Source organism: Mustela nigripes, chromosome 14, assembly GCF_022355385.1.
Source record: "Mustela nigripes isolate SB6536 chromosome 14, MUSNIG.SB6536, whole genome shotgun sequence".
NCBI classification, from domain to species: Eukaryota; Metazoa; Chordata; class Mammalia; order Carnivora; family Mustelidae; genus Mustela; species Mustela nigripes.
In genome coordinates, this window is record NC_081570.1 from 24,183,218 (window position 1) to 24,192,567 (window position 9,350).

Sequence of the window (9,350 nt, forward strand, 5' to 3'; positions counted from 1 at the left end):
GTTATAAGAGTTTTAATGAAAAACTTCAGGTTATCACAGAAACAGCACTATTTAGCCAGCGGCTTTATATATTGTGAAGTATAATTAATGTTTTATTTTGATGTAGGAGTTCCTTAACTATTCATGCTAATAGAGCCATGAATAGACCAGAAAAGTGAAATCCACAGAGGATCTATCAACTTCACCTTCTACATGTTAGTCTTTTCCCAGAATTTGTATTCATGCCAACAATAGGTCAAATATATTAATAAGCAATAAACCACACACCAGAGAAGCCAGCGGCCTCTTAATTTTCATGGCTTTTTCATACTGAAATAGCATGATATACACTTTTCTCCCCCCCCCCCCCCCCCACCCGTTTCAAAAGCCATTGGAAACTTACCACCTTTAGATTGGAAACCAGTGACCAAGGTAATGCCAGTCACCTCTACCTTTGGTCTTGACTAGATCATTTGCAAACATTATTAAAGGGAATACAACTTATAAAGGACATCTAAGAATTTATTATACTTTGCTTTGCTCCTTCAGATTTCTAGATGCATGAATTCTTTATATAGTTCCTTGATTTTTCCTAGTGGGAAAATCTTTTAATTCCTTGTTGATATGATTTACAACTGCTTAGTTTCTTCATTAGAGAGTAACTTATTTTCATTCAGAGGAAACTGGAACATTTCTGCCCAGACCATAGTTCTCAGCCTTGGCTGCACATTAGAATCACTTGTGCAGCTTTTAAAAATACAGATGCCTTGGGGTGCCTGGGTGCTCAGTTGGTTGGGTGGCTGCCTTAGCCTGGGTCATGATCCCAGAGTCCTAGTATGGCTCCCCTGGTCAGGCTCCCTGCCCAGTGGGTGAGTCTGCTTCCCCTTTTCCCTCTGCCCCTCCCCCTTCTCATGTTCACTTCTCTATAAAATAAATAGAAATACAGATGCCTAGGCAAATCACAATCTTTGGCAGATGGGGCCTGGATGAAGTATTTTTTAAAAACCTTCCCAATGTCTTTTGTGCAAAACACGTCCTCTCTTCAAGGCTTCCCTCTGTCTTCCTCATACAGATGCTATGAGGGGCATTCAGACCATGACCTTCCAGTTTACTGGTCCTCAACCTTAGGAACATATTAATTTTTGTGAAATGTCAAGATACTGTATATGTTCCCTTATTTAAAGTTTTTATTGGGATAAATAATGACACTAAATTATTGGGTAGTCTTAAATAACCCATTTTTACTTTGGGTTGCATTTGGATTTTACTTGATTATGGGTATTGCATCCTGGGAATTCACACAGAACTTCACATTACTAAGACCTGCCTCAGGAATAGGTGGCTGAAATATTATATCCTGAAATTCTACAAGCTTTAATGTTTCCTTTGTTTTTAAAGAAGGAACCAGAACACACTCTAAGCACTATGGAACTTCATTGCCACACATTCGAATTCCATCTATGAATTGAATTAAATCATTTTTTTAAAGATTTTATTTATTTTATTTGACAGAGATCACAAGTAGGCAGAGAGGCAGGCAGAGAGAGAGGAGGAAGCAGGCTCCCTGCTGAGCAGAGAGCCCCATGCTGGCTGGATCCCAGGACCCTGGGATCACCACCTGAGCCGAATGCAGAGGCTTTAACCCACTGAGCCACCCAGGCGCCCCTAAATCATTTTTTATTCAAGTTAAATGTATATGGGAGAGGTAGGACTCCATACTAAGATGTATTATTTAAAGAAGGCGGAGGACAAATTTGGAAATAAAAGTAAATTTCTTCCTTCCAAGTTTTGCCATTAATTTTTTTTTTTTTTTTTTTAAATAAAGTGCCTTTGAGTAGAGTACCATCCTCATTCCCACCTTCAAGGTTGGGCTTGCAATTCAAACAGGATAGGCCTACCCCTTCGGCAGCATTGTACACACACAACCATTCCCCAGCTTAGTCTACAAAAAAGTTTCACCCAGTAGCAAAGTGGCACTTTTCTTGCATAGTTCAAAAAGACTAAATTCTGAAATTAAATATAAATAGATAATGTGCTTTTGTTGGGTATTTGAGTTGACTTAAAACTTTTTTTTTTTTTTTATCTCTGGAGGAAAAAAAAATCCAAGAGGAACACAGCAGTGGAAAGCCGCGCCTCTGAGCGCCGGCACTTAGACGCTCCAGTATTATCTCCCCGCCCCCACACAGTCAACCGCGCCATTTATTTGAGCTCAGGTGGGTGACCCACATGGCTTTCTATCTTCTTTTCAGGAAAGACTACAGGTAGCAGTGAGTAGTAGGAACCTCCCTTTTCCTTTTCAGTCCTTGTACCCCCAAAAACTACTGTTTCTGTGGGCGCCTGGGTGGCTCAGTGGGTTGAGCCTCTGCCTTCAGCTCAGGCCATGATCTCTGGGTCCTGGGATCGAGCCCCGCATTGGGCTCTCTGCTCAGTGTGGAGCCTGCTTCCCCCTCTCTGCCTGTCTCTCTGCCTACTTGTGATCGCTTTCTGTCAAATAAATACATAAATAAAATCCTAAAAAACAAACAAACTACTTTTCCTGGAAAGTAGACCACATCTTGACCCTGCGAGAGGCCCCGACCTACCAGACACCCCAAGGCTAGATTCTCGGGGGAGGGGGAGAACAGAAAAGTCTGCCGTGCAAAGTGGGTGCCCAACTGAAGAGCCACATTTGCCGAGTGTCTAACTGGATCCCAGTCCTCTGAGGTAGGCCTAACCCACTGAGCCGGACCCATTTGGTGCCTGTAGGCCTGGTGAGGACCCAGAGGGGGTCCTAGGGAACCAGCCAAGAGGGTCCCTGGCTACTCCCAATCTAGAAATCTAACTCGAGGCAGCAGGAGGTGGAAGAGTTTATTGAAGCTATAGAGAGAGTGCAGGCACAGAGTGTCTGGGAGACTCGGGAGAGGAGAGAGCCCTGGTCTTGGCTTGGGGTCTGGTGTTGGGTCCTCGCAGGCATCCGCGAACCCTGGACCTAAGACGAGGGTGTTACTCCTTAGAGCCAGGGGTCTTGGCCTGGAGCCGGGCAGCGCCAGTGGGGCTTCCGCGGGGCATTCTCCCCTGTTCCTTCCTTAGACGGTGTCTGTTTTAAGGAGCTAATTCATTCTTGCCCCTTGCAAGGCGCACATACGCTATCTGCATGACAAGGCATGTGTAAAGTGGGGGTGCGGGTCTCGACAAGAACAGAGGCAGGCAAAGGAACAGAAAGTAGATTTTATGGAGTGCTTCAGTGTCCGCATCAGAGGAGGAAACAGGCTTGAGAATCTGAATGACCCCGGAGCCACCCTGACAGACGGCCGGGCAGGGATTTGAGTCCATGCGATGGGACACCCCCAGGTGCCTCAAATCGTGGCCAGGCCAGGGACAGCTAGCCTGTTTTATCCCGACTTCCGGCTACCATACTCCGGTGTCTGCGACAGAGCGCTTCACTGCGTCTGCGTCCCCGACCCTCACCCAAGCAGCCGACCCCCTCACACAGCAGAGCCCGCGGCGCCTCGCTAGCCTGGGGGCTTGGAGAGGGGGGCCTTGGCGGCCAATGAGAGTCTCAGGCGCTCCCGGGCGTCGGGACTCCAGCCAATAGGAGCCGGGCAATGACGCCTGAGGCGGGGCCGGGACCCACTGCTGGCCAGACCTTCTGCCACTCCAGAACGTCCCGCGGGGCAGACTCTGCCCGGACCGTACTGCGGTGCTCAAGTTTGTCCAACGTGCCTGCCCCTTCTACTTTCTTTCTTTGCTCCTCTTCCCTACTCAACCCCTGATTTCTTTTTAGGAGGTCCAGCTCTTTTAAGAGAAACACTGAGTGTTTCTCTTGAGAAACACTGAGCCTGGGTGGCTCAGTGGGTTAGGCCTCTGCCTTGGGCTCGGGTCGTGATCCCAGGGTCTTGGGCTCGAACCCCTCACCCTTCGGGCTCTCCGCTCAGCAGGGAGCCTGGTTCCTCCTCTCTCTCTGCCCGCCTCTCTGCCTACTTGTGATCTCTGTCTGTCAAATAAATAAATAAATAAAATCTTTAAAAAGAAACAAACTAACACTGAGAACAAACGTTTTAACATGCCAGCCCTGTGGGGTAGGGCTATTACGGCAGATGAAGAAAAAGCCTTAGTGTAAAGAGTTGGCCAAGACCAGAACTGGGAAGTTTCCCGAAGGAAGCTGGAAGCCGAGCTTCACGTTCCTACTTTTTTTTTTTTTTTTTTTTTTTAAGATTCTATTTATTTGACAGAGAGAGAGTAGGCAGAGATGCAGGCAGAGAGAGAGAGGAGGAAGCAGGCTCCCCACCGAGCAGAAAGCCCCATGCGGGTCTCGATCCTAGGACTCTGGGATCATGACCCAAGCCGAAGGCACAGGCTTTAACCCACTGAGCCACCCAGGCTCCCCCATTCCTACTTTTATGTAAATATTGGAAGGTTAGACATTTAAAATGACTTAGGGAACCCCTGTCACGTGTATGGCAGAGGAATTAAATGAAATGAGCAGAAGAACTTTACATTCCACGTGGAGAGACCTACCTATGGCCAATAATGATGTGACTGAGGTAGAAAGTACCAAGGGCTAAAAGCACATCCATTTGTTCACCCAACAGATATCTTAACATCTACAATTTGCAGCCACTTCCAAGCACACAGATTCCTAGATGGAATTTAGACAAATAATTTATGGGGGGAGAGAATCACGTTTATTTTGTTTTTACACAAAAATGAATATAAATAACAAAAATCTTCATTCATCCCAACATACAAATAACATCTGCTGATTTTAAAAGAAAAGATGATTTTGAGCGATGCCTCGAATGGAAAGGACATCTAATTAAGAGACACAAGAGAAAAGAGGATTGATCAACATAACTAAGGAATGAGTACAGGGAATGGAAGTGTAAGAGGAACCCAAGACAGCTGCAGCCCGGGGAGGGGGAGGCCAAGGGCTCTATACATAGAAATAAGAAATATGGAATTTGGATATGAAAACATGACATTAAGGATCTCTTCCTAAGGAGCATGGCGCCAGGAGCTTTGGAATCCAGGAAGACTTGGATTAAGTGTCACTGAAACAGACCACTGAAGATAGAAAGTTCAAATAAAGTACATATTATAACCAGAAGCCAGTTCCCTCCCTTAAGGAACAACTTAAAAGAGGAGTTGTGACTTCATATAATGACTTAAGGAGCTTTATGCAGCAATGTATCCAAATATTTAGAACATGGTTGTAAGTATTTCTTTGGAATGGAGGGAACCCAGTAAAGCTGGGAACAAGCAGGTGGGATGAGTCCAAATAGTTTCTGAAAGGTAAATTTCCAGCCATTTTGGAAAAGGACAGGATTGGGACATCTGGATGGAAATGTCTAGATTGCTTAGTCGTCTGCCTTTGGCTCAGGTCCTTATCCCAGGGTTTTGGGATCAAGTCCTACATCAGGCTCCCTGCTCAGTGGGAAGCCTGGTTCTCCCTCTCCCTCTGCTCCTCCCCCTGCTTGTGTTCCCTCTCTGCTGTCTCTGTCAAATAAATAAGTAAAATCTTTTAAAGAGAGAGAGAGAGAGAAAGAAAGAAAAAGGACAGGATTGGCAGGTAAGAATCTGGGCAACAGAATAGACAGAATAGACAATTTTCTGTTCTTAAAGAACAGAAAGTAGTTTAATGGTTGCCGAGGGGTGGGAGGTGAGGACTGAGTGCTTAAGACGGTAGCAGGTTTCTTCTGGAGGCAAAAATGTTTTAAAATTGATTGTGATGATGGTTGCACAACTGTGAATATACACTAAAACCCATTGACATGTACATTTTCAGTGAGTGAATTGTATGGTGTATGAACTACATCTCACTGAAGTTGTTATAAAAACAGTTAAGGTAAAAAGTCAAAGAACTGGTGAGTTATGTGAACTTAGCTGGTGGTTGAGGGCAGGCTGCTCTGGTCCCAAGAGGGCTCTGAAGGGGCCAGGGGAACCAAGATAAAGGCAGAGAGAAAGTTGCCCAAACTTCTTCATCTCCCTTCTCATTACACCCTCGAATGTATCTACTGTGAGCTACAAGAAGATCAGGAAGGGACAAAGGGGTGGGAGCTCCTTAGAAGGGCAACCGGTTTGGCATCAAGAGATGGGCGCAGTTGATGGAGGGTTTGGGCTCAGATCAAGATGGATGCTCAAGTCCCATGTGGAAGAAAGAAAACTAGATTAAATAGGAAAAACTTGGAGCAGAGAAGCAGGAAAGGAAAAGAAGTCTAAACGGAAGAGGGAAGAAGTAGAAAGAAGTGGCTTTTTTGCCGTTCTTCATAAACACAGACCTTAGCAGAATAGCACTGGCCAGCAAGGTTGTCTCTCAGCTGGCTGCAGCCCCTATCCGAACACTGTGGACATTTTTTTTTCATAAGGAGAAAGAGTAAGGGAGCTGTTAGCATTTATGCTTGTCAAAGTAACACTAGCATTTACTATGTGTCCTGTGCTGTCCTAAAGCTTCATGTGTATACATTTATTTAATCCTCTCCACAATGCTACAAGTACTATCATCATCACTTAAAATGAAGAAATTAAGGCACAGAGTGGTAAAGCAGTGTTTCCAAAGTGGACAGTTAATAAATGACAAAACCAGGACTTGACCCCAGTGATATGGCTCATTTGTGTTCTTAACCACTACACACCCCAAGTCCTCAAAATAATTTTAGCACAGTCGTTTAAATTCCACAGCTCCAAGTTTCATTCCAAAGTGACTCCTTTTTCTTCATTTACAAAAGAAGGTTCTTAACTATCATAGCAGTGGCGGAGCACAGCCGCCTGGTCTGACAGTTGTTGTCCTCCCCATTTGAGAGGTGAGGAGACTAAGCCTCAGAGAGGTTGAGGAAATTTCCCAGAGACCTATAGTTCATGAATTACAGGGTCAGCATTGGAATCCAACTCTAATGTATTCACCATTTATATTTGGAAGCAGTTTAAAAAGCACACATGGGGGGGGGGTGTGCCTGGGTGGCTCAGTGGGTTAAGCCTCTGCCTTCAGCTCAGGTCATGATCTCGGGGTCCTGGGATGGAGCCCCGCATTGGGCTCTCTGCTCAGTGGGGAGCCTGCTTCCCTCCTCTCTCTGCCTGCCTCTCTGCCTACTTGTGATCTCTGTCAAATAGATAAATAAAATCTTTAAAAAAATAAAAATAAAAATAAAAAACACACATCGGGGAGCCTGGATGGCTCAGTCAGTGAAGCATCAGACTCTTGATCTCAGCTGAGCTCTTGATCTCAGGGTTGTGAGCTCAAGCCCCACATGGAGCCTACTTCAAAACAAACAAACAAACACCACACACACAGAGTTGTGTATTTATTTGGCAGTGGGAAGAAACAACAGAAATCCACTATTCTTTATTGTCTTGTCCTATGAAACTAATGTTTCTACAGTCCAAGTGTTTCTGGGTCATCTGGGTGGCTCAGCTGGTTAAGTGTCCAACTCTTGGTTTTGGTTCAGGTCATGATCTCAGGGTCATGAGATCCAGTCCTGTGTTAGGCCCCATGCTCAGCGCAGAATCTGCTTGTTCCTCCCTACCCCTCTGCTCCTTCCTCTGCCTCAAATAAGTAAATCTTTAAAAAAAAAAAAAAAAAGGTTTTTGCTAAATAGCATTAGCTTTTGAACTTTCTTTTTAAAAAGATTTTATTTATTTATTTGACAGAGAGAGAGAGAGATCAGAAGTAGGCAGAGAGGCAGGCAGAGAGAGAGGGGGAAGCAGGCTCCCCACTGAGCGGAGAGCCTGATGCAGGGCTCGGTCCCAGGACCCTGGGATCATGACCTGAGCCACCCAGGCGCCCCCCCCCCCCCCGTGTGTGTTTTTTAAACTGCTTCCAAATATAAATGGTGAGTACATTAGAGTTGGATTCTACTGAACCACCCAGGCGCCCTAGCTTTTGAACTTTTAGAGTGTCAAATAAAATGGCACAATCTTTGTCAGTCATCCTCTTTTGAGTTGTATCTTACAAATATCACCCAATATATATATACACAGTGGAATACTATGCAGCTGTCAAGAGAAACAAAATCTTGCCACTTGCAATGACGTGGATGGAACTAGAGGGTATTATGCTAAGCAAAATAAGTCAATCAGAGAAAGACAATTATGATATGATCTCTCTGATATGAGGCATTTGAGAGGCAGGGCAGGGGGTTGTGGGGGGTAGGGAGGGAAAAAATGAAACAAGATGGGATCGGGAGGGAGACAAACTATTACTCTTCATCTCACGAAACAAACAGGGTTGCTGGGGGGTAGGGGGTTAGGGGTAGAGTGGTTGGGTTATGGACATTGGGGAGGATATGTGCTCTGGTTAGTGCTGTGAAATGTGTAAGCCTGATTGATTCACAGATCTGTACCCCTGGAGCTAATAACACATTATATGTTTAAAAAAAACAAAACAACAACAAAAATCACCCAAACATAAAGTGTTTCCTTACACATAAAACATAATAGCTGCTATACTAACCTCACAGGATTTTTACCTGGATCAAAAGAACAAAACATAAATGTCATTTGTTATATATTAAAGGATGTTTTATGAAGACAACGAACAAAGTCCCATATCTGCCCCTTAACAGCCAGGTAGTTTTAGGTGTTACTAATTCCCATATTCATAAAATGCAGGATAAATGCACTACATATAGAAATACTGGAAAGACAAAAAAGAAATACTGGAAGGACAAATGGGCAACACACTGAAAGCACTTGGGAAGTAGTTTCTACAGATGAACCCAGGATATGCGTTTATGACAAAAGGACTATGTTGGCCTTTTTTCTAAGAGTACTTTCTTGTATGTTCGGAATTTGACATTGTTCATTTTATAGGTCGCAAAATAAAAACCATTCACAGTACATTTGATGGGAAACATTGACAAAGTACTATAGTCACTAAATTCTGTGGATGTTTGCTCTGGAAGGAGCTTTTGGAGGATATGTTTTCCAGATTTCTGGTTTCTTAGGTGAAGAAATAACTCTCGATTTGGAAATCCTCAAGCCTTCTGAAGCTCAGACTTCAGAAATGGGGAGGGAGGCAGAACTCTAGTGCACTTGGTGCACATGCCCCACTAAATTGCTCTTTTCCCACACTTTTTGAACATTCTCTTCCAAAGTCCAAGTGGTAATAGCAAGATAGAGAATTGGCAAGAGTGGTCGTAGGGACACATAACCACTTACCCCACTTGGAGGGAGAGGCACCAATGAGAAAAGGTCACCATGTCATGATGACTTTTCTTGGAAAGCCACTGCCATCATGGGACATGCTGCCATACTAATGACAAAGGTCGTCTGATTGGAGTGAATGAGATGATGTTTATGGTGTGATTTGGACCTTTTAGGTTAAAAAACCAAAAACTGTTCCAGTAACAGAAAACTTCTCATGCTCAGCTCAGTTGTTTATAATTCAGTATTATAGG